Genomic DNA, 24,073 nt, shown 5'->3' on the forward strand with positions numbered 1-24,073 from the left:
GCAATTGAAAGAGTCTCTGTTGCTTGGAAATAGCAGTTCATCTCGTAATTGTATCTAAATAATCAGTAGTCTCACTTATGAGCCACCGACTTGCTAAAGACTAGTCTCCTTGCACGATTTCATTTCTGTGTGTGTGTGTGTGTGTGAGAGAGAGAGAGAGGAGAGAGAGAGAGAGAGAGAGAGAGAGAGAGAGAGAGAGAGAGAGAGAGAGAGTACGACCAGAAGTTTCAACGGTTTTTTAAAAAGACAATCTGACTTATTTGTTTTCAAAATTGTGTTCTATAGGGTTCCCGTTATTATTTTTATTATTATTATTATTATTATTATTATTATTTACCTACGTACATACATATCACGCACATTCTATCTGTATTTCTCCGAGAATAAGAGATGAAATTTGGCAACACTGTAGTCACAGTCATTCGAAGGAAATTTGGCACCACTGCAGTCACAGTCACTCGAATCATTCGATTTATAAAACATCAATATTTCTATTTTGTTCAAAATGTGTCATTTTCATTGCTATTTTCTTAATATCAACTATATCGTTTTCCCCCTTGGTTGTAAAATGCCAAATCTCTCTCTCCTCTCTCTCTCTCTCTCTCTCTCTCTCTCTCTCTCTCTCTCTCTCTCTCTCTCTCTCGTAAATCAATCAGCAGAAGCTGTTTCTTTTGTGTATCGACATGATCAGCAAAGCTGTACTAAGTCATGACCACCCATACTAGATTGGTTTGCTGTGAGCGAGCAGACTAAAGTCTCCCACCATCACCAATTCACACTGGCAAGTGGGTGATGAAAACTGGCCAAACCCAAGATATGAATAAGGACATGTCTGAGGTCTTTGTCCTGTAGTGGATTAAAAACGGCTGCATTTGTTATTATTATTATTATTATTATCAAATGCTAAGCTACAATCCTAGTTGGAAAAGCAGGATGCTATAAGCCCAGGGACCCCAACAGAGAAAATAGCCCAGTGAGGAAAGGAAACAAGAAAAAATAGAATATTTTAAGAATAGTAACAACATTAAAATATTTCCTATATAAACAATAAAAACTTCAACGAAACAAGAGGAAGAGAAACTAGATAGAATAGTGTGCCCGAGTGTACCCTCAAGCAAGAGAACTCTAATCCAAGACATTGGAAGACCATGGTACAGAGGCTATAGCACTATCCAAGACAAGAGAACAGTGGTTTGGTTTTGGATTGTCCTCCTTAAAAAAAAAAAAAAAAAAAACAGTAACAGCATCCAAACAGTTATTTCATAAACAAACTTAAAAAAAAAACTTATGTTCATCAGAGAAACATTTTCTACCCCAAAATTCTCCTCAAAAAGTAGACAACTTTTCTACCATGAAAATTGGCCAAACACCAGATGTGTCTCAAGTCATGTCTGAGGCCTTAGTCCTGCAGTGGACTGCATTTGTTATTGTTGCTGTAGCTTATTTTGTATATATATATATATATATATATATATATATATATATATATATATGTGTGTGTGTGTGTGTGTGTGTGTGTGTGTGTGTGAAAATGATCAATACAGAAAGAAAAAACTGAATTTTCTGGTGTCCACTCATGAAATTCCATTGTTTTTCGTCCCATTTGACCAGTTATTACAAAATGACGTCAACAAATGTTAATTTGTCAACAAAATTCTAATTAGTAGTAATTATAGTCACTTAATTTCATTTAGGTTTTCTATTCGGCCTTCATTAATTTATTTGAAAGAAATATGGGGTGTTTATCAGCGTCTCTCTCTCTCTCTCTCTCTCTCTCTCTCTCTCTCTCTCTCTCTCTCTCTCTCTCCTTATTTCATCACACTGCTTTTTTCAAGTCGCAATTTAGCTTTTAGACTTATCAGGATTCCGTCTTGTCCCTGTGAGTTTTTCATAAGCTAATAATAATAATAATAATAATAATAATAATAATAATAATAATAATAATAATAATAATTAGGGATATTTAGTCACAGTAGTTGTTAATTTTGAAGATAATTCGAAAGTTCTTAGATGAAAAATAGTTTCAAACTTTAAAGATACACAGGTTTAAGATAGTTTCATAGTTTGAAGATAGTTTCAGAAGTTTTGAGATAGTTTTGAAAGTTTTAAGATAAAAGTTTTAAGATAGTTTCAAAAAGTTTTAAGATATTTCCGAAAGTTTTGAGATAGTTCCGAAAGTTTTAAGATATTTCCGAAAGTTTTAAGATAGTTCCTGAAAGTTTTAAGATAGTTCCGAAAGTTTGAAGATAGTTTCAAAAGTTTGAAGATAGTTTCCAAAAGTTTGAAGATAGTTTCAAAGTTTGAAGATAGTTTCAAAGTTTGAAGATAGTTCCAAAAGTTTTAGGATAGTTTCAAAAGTTTTAAGAAAGTTTCAAAAATTCAAAAAGTTTTAAGATAGTTCCAAAAAGTTTTAAGATAGTTTCAAAACTTTTAAGATAGCTTCAAAAAGTTTTAAGATAGGTGTAAAAGTTTGAAGATAGTTTACAAAAGTTTGAAGATAGTTTACAAAAGTTTTAGGATAGTTTCAAAAGTTTTAAGAAAGTTTGAAAGTTTTAAGATAGAAAAGTTTTAAGACAGTTTCAAAAGTTTTAAGATAGTTTCAAAAGTATTGCAATAGTTTCAAACGTTTTGAGACGATTTCAAAAGTATAGAGATAGTTCTAGTGTCATATTAATCGCAATAAGATCTTATCCTTGACTCTCTCTCTCTCTCTCTCTCTCTCTCTCTCTCTCTCTCTCTCTCTCTCTCTCTCTCTCTCTCTCTCAAACTGCATGAATTATGTATGTTAAACGGTAGGGATCAGGAGCCATTGAAATCCCTTGAAAGAATGAGAGATTCAATTGGATCCTGATTCCTCAAAGTTGCCATTGACTCTCTTAATGCCTCAAAGGAGATCTGTTGTGAGCTTAAATGTCTAGACTTAGGCTGGTGCTCAAAGCAGGGTCTAAACTTTTAAGGTATTTACCTTTGTGTGAGGTAATTTGCATGGCTTCAAGGTAATTTTTATGTTGATTATAAGGTAATTTCGGTTTTACTGCTTCAAATTTAAGGTAATTAGGAAAGTTTTCAGGTAATCTGAGGTAAAATTGAGACAGGATCTGATGTGCTTTGCTTTCAAATGCTTCTAGTATTGTTACGAGAGAGAGAGAGAGAGAGAGAGAGAGAGAGAGAGAGAGAGAGAGAGAATGTACCAGCCGTAAAATAAAGCACATGGGGACGGGAGATAGCTGAAATGTATTCTATAGACCCTGGGAAAAGTAGGCCTACAGGAAATGGACCGATCTTCAACTTATAGTAAACACGTGTGTGTGTGTGTGTGTGTGTGTGTGTGTGTGTGTGTGTGTATAGAGTCCTGCCAACGTCCCTTGCTTTTTCTCACATGGTAGAATAGCCTCTAGTTTATTTTGATCTCGTACCCATATATATATATATATATATATATATATATATATATATATATATAAATCAAACAACCACAAATTTTAGTCTTTTTTAATATTTTCGTCGAATTAAAAACACATAAATTCTAGAAGAAACCGAACAGAAGTAACAAATACAAAAGGCCAATTCTTTAGAAATATCTAAGGTAATTCATATATTATATATAATTATATTTCTTCCATGTGTGTAATTTGTATTCCATTTTATATACAGTTTTCCTTATTTATTTCCGTATCAATTTAGACTGTTTTTCGTTTAGTGATTCGTCTGCAAGAGTGATCAGCTGATTTGACTAAAAACAGCTGATTTGACTAAAAACAGCTGATTTAACTGAAAACAGCTGATTTGACTAAAAACAGCTGATTTGACTAAAACAGCTGATTTGACTAAAACAGCTGATTTCACTAAAAACAGTTGATTTGACTTAAACAGCTGATTTCACTAAAAACAGCTGATTTGACTAAAAACAGCTGATTTCACTAAAAACAGCTGATTTGACTAAAAACAGCTGATTTGACTAAAACAGCTGATTTCACTAAAAACAGTTGATTTGACTTAAACAGCTGATTTCACTAAAAACAATTGATTTGACTTAAACAGCTGATTTCACTAAAAACAGCTGATTTGACTAAAATCAGCTGATTTGACTTAAACCGTACTTTTGTTTACATTTTCAAGATTGGTGGTGAAACTATTTTGCTGTAGGAAATGAATGAGAGAGAGAGAGAGAGAGAGAGAGAGAGAGAGAGAGAGAGAGAGAGAGAGAGAGAGCCTTACCTTATTGCCTTATTCTATGTTTGGGTTCCCCCAGGTCCCTCAGTGTGAGGCACCTCGTATATCCACCAGAGAGTTGCTAATGCATCTTCCGTTGTATTTTGCATCTTCCAGTCTTGGATGGTCTTGGATGCATCTTAGGTATTTATCGAGTTTATTCTTAAACACATCTACGCTCATTCCTGATAGGTTTCTTAGATGAGCTGGCAGCACATTAAATAGTCGCTGCATTATATCGATGCTGGTGCCTAGTGGATTAATGTCCTGTGCGCCTTCCTTAGTTTTCCCGGTGTAGTTTTTGTCACTATTAATCTACCTCGGCTTGCTCTTTCTGATATTTTTAGCTCCATGATGTTTTCAGTCATTCCTTCTATTTGCTTCCATGAGTGGGAGTGGGAGAGAGAGTGAGTGAGATTTGGAGTGAGTGAGTGGGAGTGAGAGAGAGTGAGAGTGAGTGAGTGAGAGTGGGAGTGAGAGTGAGTGGGAGTGGGAGTGAGAGTGAGTGAGAGTAAGTGAGTGAGAGTGAGTGAGTGAGAGAGTGGGAGTGAGTGGGAGTGAGAGTGAGTGAGTGAGTGAGAGTGGGAGTGGGAGTGAGAGTGGGAGTGAGAGTGAGTGAGTGAGTGATTGGGAGTGGGAGTGGAAGTGAGAGTGAGAGTGAGAGAGAGTGAGAGTGAGTGAGTGAGAGAGTGGGAGTGAGTGGGAGTGAGAGTGAGTGAGTGAGAGTGAGAGTGGGAGTGAGAGTGAGTGAGTGAGAGAGTGGGAGTGAGAGTGAGAGTGAGAGTGAGAGTGGGAGTGGGAGTGAGAGTGAGTGAGTGAGAGTGAGAGTGGGAGTGGGGGTGAGAGTAAGAGAGAGAGAGAGAGAGAGAGAGAGAGAGAGAGAGAGAGAGAAAAGGAACCTTAACGTGGTAAAAGAGTTCAAGTACCACCATGATCAGCAAAGCTGTACTAGTCAGGGACACCCATACTAGGTTGGTTTGCTGTCAGCGATCAGACTTAGTATGGGTGGCCTTACAGCTTTGCTGATCATGGCGTTACACAAACCCTATATATATATATATATATATATATATATATATATATATATATATATATCATTAAACAAATATGTTTACATTAACCTTCTTAAAACAATAAATAAAGACCTTCAAAATTGATATTTTTTTTAATCATATAGTTAATTTCAATAGAGAGATTAACTTTATTACATTATATTTTGCTCATAATTCTTCAAAGATTAATTATTAATATTAATATGAAATGAACACAATTTTCCCTAAAGTTATTTAGCAACTCCTTGTCCCAAGAATCGCCATACCGCACGCACACACGCACTCATACACACACACACACACACACACACATATATATATATATATATGTATATATATATATATATATATATATATATATATATATATATATAGAGAGAGAGAGAGAGAGAGAGAGAGAGAGAGAGAGAGAGAGAGAGAGAGAGAGAGAGAGAGAGACTAATTGCTGGCTGTATCATTTGAAGGTATATAATTCTTCAAGACAGATTGAATACTGACATAACATAATTTGCCATTACTTAAATTGATCAGTTGTAGCAGAAGAGATAATGAATAATGAGGGAATGAGGACCCAAGACGAATTTAGATAACCATCACAGACAGACACACACACACACATTATTATTACAGAAATATCCAGACAAGGGAGTCTCCACTAGGGCGTAGATTACGAAAATAGGAAGATCATTTTGATATCTTTTTAAATTGGCGATCGGACATTTTCAATCAACTTTTTAATCTGTGTACATGTGTGTTTGTGTGCATGTATATATATATGTATATATATATATATATATATATATATATATATATATATATACATAGTATATATATATATATATATATATATATATATATTGACGATCTATCGCTGAGGCATGCGATGTATAAATTTGTCACTATGCTGGAGGAAGGATCAGAAAAACGAAATTCTTGGACTAGCGCTTTCGTATTGTCATACCTCTTCAGGTCCAATTGATACAAAGTTAAGTAGAGGATCAAAGTCACCTTTGCGACAGCAGTAAACAAGAAACAATACAATAACATAAAAAATTAGCATACAACTAATTTAAAATTATAGATAGTTTAAAAATCAGTGAGTTTAAAAATTACAGCTAGTTTAAAAATGATAATTGTTTAAATACATTGTTTATAAGTAGTTCATCAAGTTTATACATTCCTGGGCTATTGTTGATCAATTTTACACGGTTTTTCTTTATGATACAGGATTCTATGATATTGCGTTTTGTTATGTCCTTACAATATAAAATTTCTTTTGCCCCTTTCCAATTAATAGTGTGATTATGGTTATTCATATGCTGAAACAAACTACTTGTTTGGTTTCCTGTTCGAACATTATATCTGTGTTGTTTTAGTCTCGTTTCAAGATCTTTACCACTTTGTCCTACATATCTTTTATTGCATTGGTTACATGGGATTTCATAAACACATCCATTGCTTTGTACAGGTGAATTTCTAATTAACATATCCTTTAAAGTACCATTTTTAAAAATAACATCAACATTAAAAACTTTCATTAATCTAGGAATTGTCAAGAAATTATTGTGGAAGGGTAAGATGAGAAGGTTTTGCATATTAAAATCAGTTTTAGAGTCAATTTCATAAAAAGTTTTCTTTGCTTTATAGAAAGCTGTGTCGATAAAATTCTCCGGGTATTGTAAATTACCTGCAATTTCCCGGATCTTCCCAAGCTCAGCTTCAAGGAATTGAGGGCAACTGACCCGCAGTGCCCTTAAAAACATAGATGAAAATACCATCATTTTTGTCCTAGGATGATGATTGGAGTAAAAATGAACGTATGAATCCACATTTGTCGGTTTTCTATAAACTGAGAATCTAAAACCTCTATCATTTCTTAAAATTAACACATCTAAAAATGCCAACCTATTGTCTACTTCTATTTCAATTTTGAATTTTATAGTCGGTACTAAATTATTTATTGCTGTTAAAAACATGTTTTCATTTTTGTTGATGGGCCAAGCACAGAATATGTCGTCAACATACCTAACCCAAAGGATGCCAGTAGGTAGTATTCTTGGAAGGTATCTGGTTTCAAAACATTCCATATATAAATTACTCAACAATGGTGACAGAGGGTTTCCCATTGCCATGCCAAATTTTTGTTCATAATATTTCTTTCCAAAGACAAATTTTCAACCCTTAATACATAGTTTTATAAATTTTATCATGGTGTTAGAATCAACAGAGAAAGTATATTTTTCAATTTCTTCCTCGAGAAATTCTAGTAGTTCATCTACTGGCACCTTCGTGAATAGGGAGTTGACGTCAAAACTTATCATCTTAAAATCATAATTAAAATTGAACCTTCTCAACCTGCTAATAAAATCAATATTATTCTCAACAGACACACCTGAAATATTTCCGAGCATAGGAGACAACTCTTTAACTAGCCACTTTGATAATCTATATGAACAGGAGCCCACAGAACTTATAATAGGTCTCACGGGATTATTTTGCTTATGTGTTTTAACAACTCCATACATATATGGTAGAGTTTTAAACTTTCTATAATTTTAAACTAGTTGTATGCTAATTTTTTATGTTATTGTATTGTTTCTTGTTTACTGCTGTCGCAAAGGTGACTTTGATCCTCTACTTAACTGTATCAATTGGACCTGAAGAGGTATGACAATACGAAAGCGCTAGTCCAAGAATTTCGTTTTTCTGATCCTTCCTCCAGCATAGTGACAAATATATATATATATGTATATATGCATATATATATATATATATATATATATATATATATATATATATATATATATGTATATATATGTGTGTATGGGCATATATATATATATATATATATGTATATATATATATATATATATATATATATATATATATATACATATATATATCCAAATTTCACTTTGAAACAGAAAATGAAATGACTGAGGCAATGATGATTTCAAATTTTATAGTTTCTTGGTAAGCGACTCTAAAGTACTGACAGAGAGAGAGAGAGAGAGAGAGAGAGAGAGAGAGAGAGAGAGAGAGAGAGAGAGAGAGAATTGTCCCGGAAATTCTTCAATTCAGAAAGTCTTCAGAGAGTATCTTCTCTCTTAGTTGCAGAGGTGGAAGACACTCGAGGATTCTTCGTGTTCCTTCAAGTTTCCCCTTTATTATTATTATTATTATTATTATTATTATTATTATTATTATTATTATTATTATTATTATTATTATTATTATTATTAATCAATGGAAAAATTAGATTCATCCTCGGAAGAAGAAAAGAAAGGTGAATAATAAGATAGATAATATAAAACAAGATGAAAAAGAAGAGGAGGAGGAATTTCCCTGAAGCAGTTCGGAACATTCTCCGGAGGCTTCAAAGAATGAATGTGTGAGAGACTCCGAGCTGGGAGGGGATCTTGAGGGTCTCCGGGAGATTACTTCTGGTTTTTCAAAATAAGGTTGGTCGAAGGAGAAACATATGGTAATCTAACATAGATTTGAACACCATGTTCGGTATGTACCAAACAGCGATCAGCACAATGAGGAAAGCATTCAACGGAGTTTTCGGAGGATTATTCAAGGCCTCACAGCTTACAGCTGATCTTCAGGAGCAGCAGTCGGCGTGTGAGAGCTATTTCTTAGAACTCGAAGGACGAATGAAGGAAATTCAGGACTCCTTCGCGTTCAGGATGGTCTCTTGGCTACTGCCCAAGAGGAATGACTACTCTGAGGGCGGGATCGGAGACGTTCCCGTCCTCCAGGGACTGTTATCCTCCTTCCCTGTGGTTCGAGGATTATGGAAATCACGGCAGGATCTTCAGCAGTGTCAACTGAAGGTCCAGACTATGGAACGGAAACTGGAAACGCTCAAGAATGATCCGAAATCTATTGGAACTCTGGGGAAATTTCTGCCAGACTTCGTCACTAGAACTGAGGGTGGAACTATTGTTCCCCTAAAGAGTTATGGCAATTGATTCTGGGTTGTTTTGGTAGGTATGATTGTGGCTGGAAATGTCCTGTTGTGGAAATTCTTGTCCACAGAGGAGGAAGAAAAGGAACTAAAGGAGTTAGGTAAAAATATTCAACTGGAGATGGAAAAACGAGTTGAGTTTTTGGACATAGAATTGGAGTGTGCCTGGGAAGAGATCAACTCTAGATGCCAGGTGGAATCTAAACTAGAAGAAGAGAAGAGAGAGCTGAAGGCAGAGATTCGACGTCTCTCCAACACTATGGAAACTCTTCAAAAGGATCAAGAAATGGAAATTGAACATTTCTCATCCAAGTTGCAGGATCTTCAACTAACCAACGAGAGTGAACTCTCTAATAAAGAGATTACAATTGGAGATCATTTAGATAAATTAACTGAGAAGGACCAAAAGATTCTTGGACTGACTCAACAATTGTAAAAAGTTCAGGAAGAAAATGAAGCCCGAATTAAGAGGGAAGACAAACTCGAGGAAGAGATAGAGGAACTGAAAGCAGAGACTCAAGGTCTCTCCAACAGAATCGAAACTCTTCAAAAGGAAAAAGAAATCGAGATTGAGAAATTCTCGACAAAGTTGCAACATCTCCAAAAAAAGCAGCGATCACCTAAAAGAGGAATTGTCTAATAAAGATGCTTCCATCGGACAATATCTAAATAGATTAAGGGAGATGGGACAAATAAATCTTGAAATGAGTGAGCAACTGGAAAGAGCTAAGGATAAAAAAGTGACCTTTATTCATCGGTTGGAATCTGTATTTGAGGAAGAGACTGAGGAACTGAAAGAGACAATGAGGAGCAATGGGGGATCATTAGAGAGATGAAAACAGAGAAAGAGAGGCTGGAGATGAGCCTGACTGAGGCTAGAATCAATGATTTGGTCAGGAATGGAAGGTACAACTGCCTCTTAGAGGAGTTAAAAGGTCTTAAGGAAGAATATTTAATTAAATCAAGGGAGATGGAGGAAAAAAATCATGAAATAAGTGAGCAACTGGAAAAAGTTGAGAGTAAAAAAGTGGCCTCTATTCATCAGTTGGAATCTGTATTTGAGGAAGAGACTGAGGAACTGAAAGAGACAATTGAGGAGCAATGGGGGATCATTAGAGAGATGAAAACAGAGAAAGAGAGGCTGGAGATGAGTCTGACTGAGGCTAAGACGAAAAACTTGACCAATGAAGGAAATTACACCTGCCTCGTAAATGGGTTAAAAGACACCAAGAAAGAAGCCCGTAGGGCGAAGGATGAGCTGTCTAGGGCTTCAGGAGAGATTGGCAAACTAAAGAAGAGTATGGCTTCCATTTCCAAGGAGAGAGATAGTCTCAAGGAACGTGTCTGCCATCTAAGGTCTGGTGAGCAAATGGCAGAGGACAGGATCGTCCAAACCACCAAAGAAAATGTTGGTCTGAAGGACGAGCTACTTGCGGGAAATTAGATCATCTCTTCACTCGAGGAGCAACTTGAAGGGAGAGATAAGAAGAAAGAGGTGAGCAGACCTGGAACGAGGAAAGTGAGACATAACAGGTCAAGTTTAGAAATTTCGACCGAGAAGGATGTTAAGAAGGATGGAGAGAAGGATCTCCAAAAGGATGTTAGTGTCAATAAAGAAGACGAAGACAAAGTAGGTAAGGCAGCAGAGGACCTGGATGCCAACGGACACAAGGAAGAGAAGGAGGTCGTTGGAGAGGCATCTGATACCATTGGGCAGGTTCAATTAGCAGCTGATCATATCGATAGACTTCTCAGGAGACTTACCGGTAATTAAATACGTGGGTAGAAAATAAAAAATAAATGAAAAAAAATAAAGATAAATGAAAAAAATAAAGATAAATAAAAAAAAATAAACAAAAAGCCAAAAAAAAATTAAAAAAAAATAAAAATAAAAAAATATCTAAAAAAATATAAAAAACAAAAAAATAGAAATAAAAAATAAACAAAAAAAAAACTACAAAAAATAAAGAATAAAAAATAAAAAAATAAAAAAAATAAAGATAAAAAAATACAAAGAAAATATAAAATCTAAATATATGTTTATTTTTTTTCAGTTTTGAATTGAAAGGAATATATCTTTTTTATAAAAAGGAATAGAAGTTTTATTCAGTTTAATTTCAAATTATTTTGTGAGGAAAAAGAGATTTAGCGGAGTTTTGCTACGACCATATCTTCAGGATCTTTGACCTGCCTGACTACCCAGCTTGAAGGACGCTTGGATGGACGGCCCAGCTCAAGGGATGCAATGCTTAATTCTCAAGCTTCAACGACGCTTGGAATAATTTGGAGGACAACAGGCGCTGCAGAGGGAAGAAACCTGGCAGATTCTATTGCTAAGTACCTTGATGGATGAGTACAAGGCGTTTGTCAAGTGTACAAATAGTCGGATATCTAGATCTATTTCTCTGGATACCAACCTTTGGGTGGTTCTGGGGGTATAATCTAGAAGACCGGCTCTGCAGAGGGGAGGAGCTAGGCTTCTTCTAGTATGCAGTCTTGTCCTTTTAGGTTAGCCCAAGATAGTTCAGCTATCGGTGCGGTGTTCATCCAATGGCTTCTGAGGCAGAGTTGAAGGGATGGGAGCAGAGCTCGGTTTAACTGCGTGGCTTGAATGTCATAGGACACCATTGCCTACTGATAGGCTGGCTGGAGTAAGAGAAGTTTGCAGAAACCTATTTCGGTATAAAGGGGCTACCTCTGGCGCGGTGTAAAAACCAGTAAGTTCAAAGCCAAGAACACTGAAATAGGTTTCAAGTTGCTTCTCTTGTTCCTGCCCTTTTGCTCCATGGCATCTGAAATACCATTGTTGAGGTGAGGCAAAAGAGGAGGGAAGGAAGGAGGGTTGTGGGAACCAAGCCTGCAAACATGGAAGTAGGCTAAACCCACCTGATGAGCCCTTTTGGTCAGGGCGAAACCCTTATGCGTGTGTCTCTATAGAATTAGTAGTGCTAGTAGTAGGGATGAATGAAATCAATACATACATACATACACACATTTATACACACACACACACACACACACATATATATATATATATATATATATATATATATATATATATATATATATATATATATATAGTTGATAGTGTGGTTCCTCTTGGGAATCGCAATATAAGTAAAAATAAAACGGTCAGTGCTACTATCATCTTTAATTGGTAGCTTTCGACATAACTTATGTCATCTTCAGCCTATCTGCAATTATCATTGTGTGAAATTAATAAAATTAATAAAAATCATCCCAAGTACATAGTTAGGAAGATATACTTCCAAAAACTGCTCAACTGGCTCTAAAATCAAAACAATCAAGGAATATAAAACCATATAAAAGACTTACTATACATATAACTATATAACTATATAAAATACTTAATAACTAACATACCTAGTCACCAGCAGGAGACTCCAAGATTCTCAGCTGGCTGACACTACTATGCCTATCTGTAATTTTGAAAATTTCCTTGGAAATGGCATGGCCACATTTAAATGCGTGGTCATAAACAACTGAAATAAATTAGTTATTAAGTATTTTATATAGTTTTATATATATATATATATATATATATATATATATATATATATATATATATATATATATATATATATATATATAATTAACAAAATGTTAAACTTATTATAACAAATAAACATCTTTTTAGACTACTACAAAATATCATGTTGTGAATTATGCAATTCTAAAATATGATTAAATGATTACGTGATATTCTATATGTAAGACTAGGCCTATAGCTGGAACGACTAGGCGAGATTTGAACCGATGACGGTTGATGGCGTGTCAATTTTGGTGATCAACTTCTATATACTTGTTAGAGCCTGTAAATCTGTAAATGACACATTTTTAATGTGATAGCGATTATGAATACATTGCATGTTTTGTATGGTAGTAAAATGTAGTAAAACTTGCAGCGAATGTTTGTATATTGAACAGTTCGACCAAAGTTTATAAGTTCATAGTTTATAAATGAAAGATCTATTTTAATGCCGTTACTGATCTTAATTTATTTTGAATATCACCTCTCTTGTAGTTTATTCATTTCCTTATTTCCTTTCCTCACTGGGCTATTTTCCCTGCTGGGGCCCTTGAGCTTATAGCTTCCTGGTTCTTCAACTAGGGATGTAGCTTAGCCAGTAATAATGATATTAAGAGCAGGCTAACGCTTTTGAGAGAGAGAGAGAGAGAGAGAGAGAGAGAGAGAGAGAGAGAGAGAGAGAGAGAGAGAGAGAGAGAGAAAGCTTCAATATTTTGATGTATCATTTAAGACTTAGGGAACATAAAAACTGATAGCTATCTCTCTCTCTCTCTCTCTCTCTCTCTCTCTCTCTCTCTCTCTCTCTGTATTATTATCAGCAAGGATTTGAAGTTCACCAAACAGAGCATAAAAGCTGAAAAGAAAACACAAAACATAACAGGTTACATAAAGAGACAATTCAAATACAGAGACAAAGACACTGTAGGCCTACACAGATACACCATAAAGTAAATACACCACATTCACATATCCTGATCTTTTATAATATACTATACACTTTCCTTACTCTCCTGTACAATCTATAAGTTTACCCTATAAGTCTATCGGCAAAATTGTTATTCACACTTACGCTAACATAGGCCTAGGTGTGATTCTAAGGGATTTGCACTTAATTTTTCATTAACTTTTACACCTGCACTCGAGTACTTCTGTTCCTAACCTCCTACCCTTTCCCTATCCCTTCTTTATCTTATATATATTCCCCTTATCCACATTAAGCCTCCCATTCTTCTCTCCTACATTCTTCAGTCAAATTGTTCATTGAATAATTCAGGCAAACTTAAGATTTTTGCATAGCCAAGGGATCTCCTCATTTCACTAACCGATATCTATACAAACTTATTACTTTAATTAGCAGGAAAATGTTATCCCCAATCAGCATAATTTCATTATATAATCCATCTTTTTCACATTATTATCACGCTGATATGACAAATCTCTTGCTTGAGTGTACACTCGGGTACACTATTCTATCTTATTTCTCTTCCTCTTGGCTTGTTAATGTTTATATAGTTTATTTAAGAAATATTTACTTTAATGTTACTGTTCTTAAAATATTTCAGTTTTCCTTGTTTCCTTTCCTCACTAGGCTATTTTCCCTGTTGGGGCCTCTGGGCTTATAGCATCCTGCTTTTCCAACTATCCTTCTCTATCCAGTAAGGATAGCCTATCCCTCCTATCCCACACAGCACACATACCTCACCCCTCCATTCCCTACCTATTCCCTTTACACAAGCACGCTCTACAGAACTTCCTTATCCCTGCCTATCCCTTTCCCTATCCTATCCCACACGGAGCCCTATCCTTCCTAATGCAAACCCAATTAATCTGGGAAGTGTAAAGTATCCTTTCTCTCTATCTAAATTGCTAATTTCCTTCAGATTCTCTCCTGCTTAAGATGAAAAAAAAAATAACTCCTTTCTTTTATCGTAAAATATCCCCTCTCACACCGCTTAATTGCATAACCCCCTTTCTCTCTTCTCGTACTCGCAAATTTCTCTTTCGTTACATTCCTTTATTGTCCCTATATCTTTCCCTACACTGCACTTCCCGCCCCCTTCCTGCCTTACAACCCCTTACATTTTCAACTATTCGATCTTGTACAATGATACCACTCTCTCCCTTTCCCTCTAAAACCGTTGGAGTGTTGCCAACCGTGGCAGTCGGAGATGGTGGAGAAGGATTGGACTGGATTGATAATAGGAATTTAGCAGACCTAGAGTATGCTGATGATGTTGCTGTCCGTCTTAGCAGAATGCATGAAATATCACACGAGGTAAGGCTCAAGATAAATAGAAGAAAGACAGAGATGATGAGAACGTAGTATGCAATGGAGGATGAAATATCATTGGAAGGAGAAAGGATTAATGAGGTAGAATCATTTAAGTATTTCGGAACAATGATCTCCAATAAAGGGTCTTTGGAATTGGAGTTTAGTGAAAGATTGAAAAAAGCAAATCATACAATGGCTAGGCTAAGTAAAATTTGGAAATCGAATAGCCTGAAATTACAAATAAAAATCAGACTATATATCAGTTTAGTGAGATCGGTGTTACTCTATGGACATGAGTCATGGTATGACAATGAAACAATATACAATAGATTTAGTAGAATTGAGAACAAAGCCCTCAGAAGGATATTGGAAGTTAAATGGCAGGACAGGATTAGAAATGAAACTATAAGAGAGATTACACGAGTGTCATATGTGGGTGAGATCATGATGAAGGGGTAAATGGTTTGGGCATGCTCTTCGCACTCCCCAAGAGAGATTACTTCACCAAACGTTTAACTGGGGTTCCACAAGGCACTAGAGGAGTTGGAAGGTCCAAGCATACATGGCTGAGGGCTATGAAGCGTGAAGTAGAAGGTGATGAATGGAGAAGTATTGAATTAAAAGCTCAAGATAGAGACGACCGGCGAAATCTAACCGAGACCCTTTGTGCCAATAGGCGTAGGAGGAGATTGATTGATTGGTTTAAAGTTTGCAGGCATCCTGACATCTAAGGTCATTGACGCCGAGCTTAGGAGATGATGATGATGATGATGATGATGATGTTCTATAGTACCATTCCCGTGTTTTTCTCCCGCGCTCTCCTCCACCCTCCTCCTCCTCCATCTTAGATATTTCTACGACGGAGTTTACTATTATTCTCTCACGAATAACAACCTTCTTCTTGTTAGCCTTCTCTTATGCTTAAGCTAACCTCAAGCTATCACTATTCCTAAATCTTACGCTTTTACTTTAAAACAAATTCATTCTCTTTCTCATTCAAGTTTCCATCTGACTTTCGTTGCTCTCTCTCTCTCTCTCTCTCTCTTGCTTGGTCAGTCTACGCCCTATTCCTGTCTCTGACTTAATCGCTTTTCTTTCCTTCCCACGATCTCCAACTCCCGATCCCGTTCAAGTGTTCCTCTTACTTAAACCGTCACGCCCTCACACACACATTACCGGTAGCAGCCAGAGCGACCAGTCAGCATATACGGGTTTCACTATGAGAACAATTTGACAAGCTTTAAATCTATCAGAACCCTTTACCCTTGTTCGATTCCTCTCATTGGGGGTACCTTTGTTGTTTCATTATTAATATTCTCTTACGGGCTGCCAACGCAAGAGCCCGTGTCATGCATAAAGCAAGACAATCTAAAACGAACGAGATTAAGTGATATTAAGTAATGAGAAGAAGCAAATGAAAATTAATATATTAGCAAAAGAAAACATAATTCCAGGAGTTTTGCGATCAAACGAATAGATATTTGAACGAAACCTTCTGGGAAACACAAGATTAAATAGGGCGTTTCATTGTTATTAATCTTTTTTATTTTATTTCGCTTTGTAAGCCAATCCATCTTTTATGAGTCCTGTTGTTGGAGAGACTGTTTCTTTATTATCAATAATTTCGATTTAGAGCAGAGGCCGAAGGTAGGGGCAACCTTAGGTCTGTATGTAGACCAATCATGTTGAGATGATGGACTTTGGTCTATAGAAATAGCTCTCTCTCTCTCTCTCTCTCTCTCTCTCTCTCTCTCATCATTATTACCTAAAAATTAGGGCCTAGGACCAACAAACAAGCAGCCTCAAGTCCGTATGTAGCCCAGGCCAGGAAAAAGCAGGTGACATTGTGGGACAAGATGGAGACATAGACTTTGGCCTTTTCTGTTATGTTTGAAGTTTGCACGAATTCTCTCTCTCTCTCTCTCTCTCTCTCTCTCTCTCTCTCTCTCTCTCTCTCTCTCTCCTTTTTGTAATTACGTTATTACTTATAACCATTATTTGGTATTTCTTAAAAAATATGAACATATTTGGACAACTCAGAGATCAACATGAAGAAAAAATTCTAAAGGTTGGACAACGTAGATGTAAGAGAGAGAGAGAGAGAGAGAGAGAGTTGAAGAATAGGTGTTGGAGGAAGACTGTGTGAGAGATCTAGTTTTGAAATTGTGATGTAAATTGTGGGAGTGTTGGAGGACTGGGCGAGACTGACGAAAGATTGGTGGAGATTGACTGTTGGAGATAGATTGTGAGAGAACTTTGCTTGAATGTTGGAGAAATTTGTTGGAGGAATAATATTAGGTCAAATTATGTTGAAGATTGTTGGAGAAGAAAGAGGCAGAGGAATGGTGTCTGGTAGTAATAGGCCTAGTCAACCCTGCCTCTCCACTCCCTTAGTTTAATGGCATCATGTCATGGGCATAGTTTAATGGCATCATGTCATGGGCAGATTATGATTTAATAATAAAAAAAAACTATTGCATTATAATAAAGACTTATTTCATTATCAATACTTAGATTTTAGAGCAGAGGCCGATGGGGGAAGCTACCTTACGTCATGGTGAAAATAGGGTAGTTAATCACATTGACTTTGGTCTCTCTCTCTCTCTCTCTCTCTCTCTCTCTCTCTCTCTCTCTCTCTCTCTCTCTCTCTTAGCCATAATGGAGGAAATATTGTTATTGGGACAGAGAGTGGTTTACAAGGACTTTATAGAGTGCAGGTGCGAGACTATAGCATCCCTCCATAAGTTTAATAAACGGTCTTTCATGCCATGATGAATCAAGTGCAATGTACATGTTCCAAAGTAACTATCCTCATCCAGGGATAGAGGATAGGTATCTAGCCTCACCTCACTCGTGCACACTCACACAGGTCTAATTATTATCCAGCCTTTCGGAATGTCAGGATTAAAAACGCTTCAGGAAAGACAATTAATTCAACAGTTTTTTTTTCTTTTTATAGATTTCTGAGCATGTAAGATACCCCCCTCTCTCTCTCTCTCTCTCTCTCTCTCTCTCTCTCTCTCTCTCTCTTATACAACTTCCTGGAAATCTGCCGGACTGGGGTTCGAGATCCACTCAACCGTTATAGTTTCTTGTGGTTTCTGCAACCCCGCCATCTTTGCAAGCTAAGGATGGGGTGTTTGAAGGAACTTATAGGTCTACCTGCTGAGTCATCGTGAGCCATTGCCTGGCTCTCCCTGGTCCTAACTTGAGTGGAGAGCGGTCTTGGGCGCTGATCATGTGTGTATATGGTCAGTCTCTAAGGAATTGACCCTGTCCCTTGCCACTGCCACTCATGCGTGACCTTTAAACGCATCGTATTAGACAGCTAATTATAGTAAAATACAACCATTCTCTTAAAGAGAGTATAGCCTAGTCTCTCTCTCTCTCTCTCTCTCTCTCTCATATCCACAGTCCTTATACCCCTGTTGCCAAATGTAAATGTCAAATCCAGTATCAGTATTAGTAAGGGAAATAATGAAGGTAGGGTGAAATTTGGCAACGCTGCTCATCTGTCACTCGAATCCTTCGATTTATGAAACGTCATAAATATTTCTATTTTGTTTATAATGATTCATTTATTGCTTACTTTGTTACAATATTTTTATCATTTTCCCCGTTTTTATAAAATGTCAATTTCCAAATAAATGTTCCTAAATTATAGATCTGTTGAGGTTTAGAAAAGATCATAAGATGCAGCATAAGGAATCCGCCGTGTTCAAGGTGTTAGCCTTGCACAAACACACATACACACACATTTACAATAAAAAATAAGCTATTCCTTCCAACGCAAAGCCTTTGAAGCTGATTAGGAGACATTATTCTCCCCCTACAACCCCCTTAATCCCTCCCCTCCCCCTTCCCCCTTCCCCCTGGCCCCATACTCCCTCCAGCTACCTATCCATGTCCCTAATAACTGCTATTTCCTCCCATCCGTTCCGTCCTATCCTTCCCCTCCCTCACTTATCCCACCCAGTCACTTCACTTGAACTGCATGAGAAACGATTATCTTCTCGGGCAACTATGCCTAAAGTACTCAAATAATAGAGAAAATGACATAGAAAGCAATGGCGTAGGCCTAGTTTCACGTATCAAATCCATTCACTTTATCCGAATCGCACAATAGACTCATTTCATGTTCGAATGTATTTAATTCTAACTTCGACTCTGCATAAATAGTTATCATTGTGAACCTTTTACTGTTTTAAGAATAGAATAGCCATATCTGAATCAAGTAACTTAGTCATAAAAAACAGTAAAGCACAAGTTACTAAAATAAGATTATGATTTACAGATTTAAATATAAATTTTACAAACGAAGCCAAGGTCAAATCAAATCGAACGATTGGAATCGAGACGAGATCACGAGAATTCCTTTCGTCTTGTGCTTCTGTGGTGTTAAAACTCTCTCTCTCTCTCTCTCTCTCTCTCTCTCTCTCTCTCTCTCTCTCTCTCTCGTGCAAATCCATTAATCAAGGAAATGTAACATATCATTGTTGCGTAGATAATTCATGATTAAAACAATACAAAAATTCGTCCGTTAAAAGGACGTATACCATTGTATAAAAGCAACTGGAATCACCCTTACTGTCTAACATCTTAAGGGCGAGAACAGCTTGCTCCAGATAACCGGGTACCTTGATAATATATGATTGATAATAGTAAATGAAATTCGAAAACAAATAAGTATTTACACAAGATTTTAGTGTGTATTAAGGTACCCGGTTGTGTAATTATTTACTTTGTTTTCGAATTTCACTTACTATTATTTATAACATATTTCAATTTGACTTTTGCATCATATAAAATGGAAAAGTGAGACGGAAGAATAAAATAAGTTTCATTGTTCAAACCAACAAACACCGATATAGGCCTAATGTTCTCATGCAACCTGCATAGTCTACACCATTTAAATGATTTGCAAAGTTTTTCTTACATTAATTATCTAAATATTCCTTGATATCATTGTTCGTTTATTCTGCTTTTTTAGTTCCTAAATAGAATTATAAAAGTATTTAGCTTTAAAACGAAATTTTAACTACTGGTTTACTGTAGACTATCGTTCGTGTGATCTTAACCAAGTGATATGCATACCAGTTGCTTCTGGTCTCTCTCTCTCTCTCTCTCTCTCTCTCTCTCTCTCTGTTAATCGTGACGTAGTGGTAAGCGCTCTCCGCTTGTAAACTGAGTGACCCAAGGTTTAAAGGTCCCTCATAAATGGCAGAGGCTAGTAACAGGACAATGCCCAATCTAGGACCAGGGAGGGCCAGGCAATGGCTGCTGATGACTCCTCAGCAGGTAAACCTATAGGGTCCCTCAAACCCCCGATCCTTAGCTCACAAGGATGGTGAGGTTGCAGACGCCACAAGAAACTATAGAGTTTGAGTGGATCTCGAATCCCCGTCCGGCAGATCGCGAGGCAAGAGTGCTTCAAAGAGGCTGGTTGTGGGAGGGAGAACTTTATTAAAATATCTCAGAATCGAGGGTGAGAAATAACCAATAATACCGCTAGAGAGTTATGGAGTCTTTTGACTGGCCAGGCAGTACTACATTAGATCCTTTTCTCTGGTTACGGTTCATTTTCCATTTGCCTACACTCACACTGAATAGTCTGGCCTATTTTTTACATATTCTCCTCTGTCCTCATTCACCTGACAACACTGAGATTGCCAAATAATTCTTCTTCGCTCAAGGGGTTACTGCACTGTAATTGTTCAGTGGCCACTTTCCTCTTTGTAAGGGTAGAAGAGACTCTTTAGCTATGGTAAGCAGCTCTTTTAGGAGAAGGACACTCCAAAATCAAACCAATGTTCTCTAGTCTTGGGTAGTGCCATAACCTCTGTACCATGGTCTTCCACTGCCTTGGTTTAGAGTTCTCTTGTTTGAGGGTACACTCGAGCACACTTTTCTATCTTATTTCTCTTCCTATTGTTTTGTTAAAGTTTTTTATAGTTTATATAGGAGATATTTATTTTAATGTTGTTACTCTTCCTGAAATATTTCATTTTTCTTTGTTTCCTTTCCTCACTGAGCTATTTTCCCTGTTGGAGCCCGTGGGCTTATAGCATCTTGCTTTTCCAACTAGGGTTGTAGCTTAGCAAGTAATAATAATAATAATAATAATAATATATTTAATCATGTTTAATATGCCTACAACATCTCCACATACACACACAGTCTGCCGAGAGAGAGAGAGAGAGAGAGAGAGAGAGAGAGAGAGAGAGAGAGAGAGAGAGAGAATCGTTTCATTTGAAAAACAATTGGTTTCTGATTTGAGCGATATTATTATTATTATTATTATTATTATTATTATTGTTGTTGTTGTTGTTGTTATTATTACTTGCTAAGCTACAACCCTAGTTGGAAAAGCAGGATGCTATGAGCCCAAGGGCTCAAACAGGGAAAATAACCCAGTGAGGAGAGGAAACAAGGAAATAAATAAACTACAAGAGAAGTAATGAATAACTGAAATGAAATATTTTAAGAACAGCGACAGCGTTAAATTGAATCTTTCATATACAAACTATAAAAACTTCAAAATAAGAAAAGAAGAAAAATTAGATAGAATAATGTGCCCGGGTGTACCCTCAAGCAAGAGAACGCTAACCCAAGAGACAGTGGAAGACCATGGTACAGAGGCTATGGCACTGCCCAAGACTAAAGAACAACGGTTTGATTTTGGAGCGACCTTCTCCTGGAAGATCTGCTTACCATAGCTAAAGAGTCTCTTCTACCTTTACCAAGAGGAAAGTAGCCACTGGACAATTACAGTGCAGTAGTCAACCCCTTGAGCGAAGAAGAATTGTTTGGTAATCTCAGCGTTGAAAGGTGTATAGGGACAGAAGAGAACGTGGAAAGAATAGACCAGACTATTCATTGAATATGTAGTCAAAGGAAAAATTATCCGTAACTATATATAGGGATCCAATGTATTATTGTCTAGCCAGTTAAAGAACCCAATAACTCTAGCGGTAGAGTAAGAAATCAACACGTAAAATTGACACTTTTAAAACCCTTATTCTTCGAAATGCTTAAATAGGTGCAACAATGAAGGAAAAGATATAAAAGTAATGATGATTTGGTGTGGAAAGGATGTAGGCTACTTGCACGAATCGAACTATGCGTTGTTAACACGGGAAAAAAAATTGCGTCCGTGGATGGAGGCAGGGATTTGAGAGGGGGAGGGGTGGAGACAGTATGTTTGAAGCAGACACAGGACCTTCCTTACCGTTCGTCATCCAAACAGATTCTGCCCTAACTTATATATTGATATATTAAACATTAATATATTTGTGGGGGTAGCGGTGTGAGAGGGGATATTTTACGATTGAAGGAAGGGGTTATTTCATTTATTTCATCTTAAGCAGGAGAGAAGCTGAAGGAAATTAGCAATTTAGATTGAGACAAAGGATACGTTGCCCTTCCTGATAAATTGGGTTTGCATTAGGAAGGATAGTGCTCCGTGTGGGATAGGATAGGGAAATGGATAGGCAGGGATAAGGAAGTTCTGTAGAGCGTGCTTGTGTAAAGGGAATAGGTAGGGAATGGAGGGGTGAGGTATGTGTGCTGTATTGGATAGGAGGATAGGCGGCCTAAACTATCCTTGATGGATAGAGAAGGATAGGTTTTGCCGTGTTGATTGTGAACGTCGTATGTCATATCAGCGAGATGATAATGTGAGAGATGGGTTACACCAGAGATATTATTATTATTATTATTATTATTATTATTATTATTATTATTATTACTTGCTAAACTACAACCCTAATTGGAAAAGCAGGATGCTATAAGCCCAGAGGCTCCAGCAGGGACAATAACCCAGTGAGGAAAGGAATGAAGGAAAAGTAAAATATTCTAAGAACAGTAACAACCTAAAATAAAAATCTCCTATATAAAATACAAAAACTTTAACAAAACAAGAGGAAGACAAATAAGATAGAATAGTGTACCCGAGTGTACCCTCAAGCAAGAGATTGGTCATATCAGCGTGATAATAATGTGAAAGAGATGTGTTATTTAAGGAAATTATGCTAATTGGGAATAGGATTTCCCTGCTAATTGAAGTAATAAGTTTGTGGGGTATCAGGCAGTGAAATGAGGAGATCCCTTCTTAAGGCGGGTTTACACGGCCGAACAGTTCGTCGAGCCCGGTTGTCGAACCTACTTGTAGAACGGCTCGAAGAGCTTTCAGACAGTACATCGAGCCTCAGTGTGCCTCGTGCTAAAACAACGTCAACATGTCTCTCGACCAGGACCATTTGATAGCCATTGCTTCAGCAGTGGCACTAAGAAGGAAAGGAAAAAAAGATCAAAGTGGACGAAGAATTGGTTACTAAAAAGAGATTTTCACACACCAACTTGCTTGTTGCTTTAAATTTAAGGCTTTAAAATTAGTCCTTTCAAAATTTCATGCAGAATCGCTATTCCTTTGTTTCTGGCTATTTTATGGGAATAGTCTTTTGATTTAACTTTCCATAAAGCTGGATGAGCCCGATATGTATGTATGAAATCAAAGTACGACATCCTTCTCATTCTTGCTTTCATTAATGGCAGCCATTATTCATTTCTTTGATGATATTTCCACTAGCACGTTTAAATAACAACTGAGGTTCGATGCTCGACACCTGTTCACACCATTCGTCAAACAATGTAGCTCCGCCCACAAAAGTCAGGATGAGCCTGACTTTCATCGAGCCGTTCGACGAGCGCGATCGACAACCAAATGGCCCGTTTACACGCTCGAACATCAATTCAAACACAGGGTTGTCGAACCAGGCTCGACGACCTGTTCGCCCGTGTAAACCCCGCTTTAGACCTGGGAGGCGGTTTGGACAATATCATAAAAATTGACAGATATACCATATATATATATATATATATATATATATATATATATATATATATATATATATATATATATATAAATTATCTCTTGTGGGCTTCTCTCTCTCTCTCTCTCTCTCTCTCTCTCTCTCTCTCTCTCTCTCTCTCTCTCTCTCAAAAGCGTTAGCCTG

Source organism: Palaemon carinicauda, chromosome 3, assembly GCF_036898095.1.
Source record: "Palaemon carinicauda isolate YSFRI2023 chromosome 3, ASM3689809v2, whole genome shotgun sequence".
NCBI classification, from domain to species: domain Eukaryota; kingdom Metazoa; phylum Arthropoda; class Malacostraca; order Decapoda; family Palaemonidae; genus Palaemon; species Palaemon carinicauda.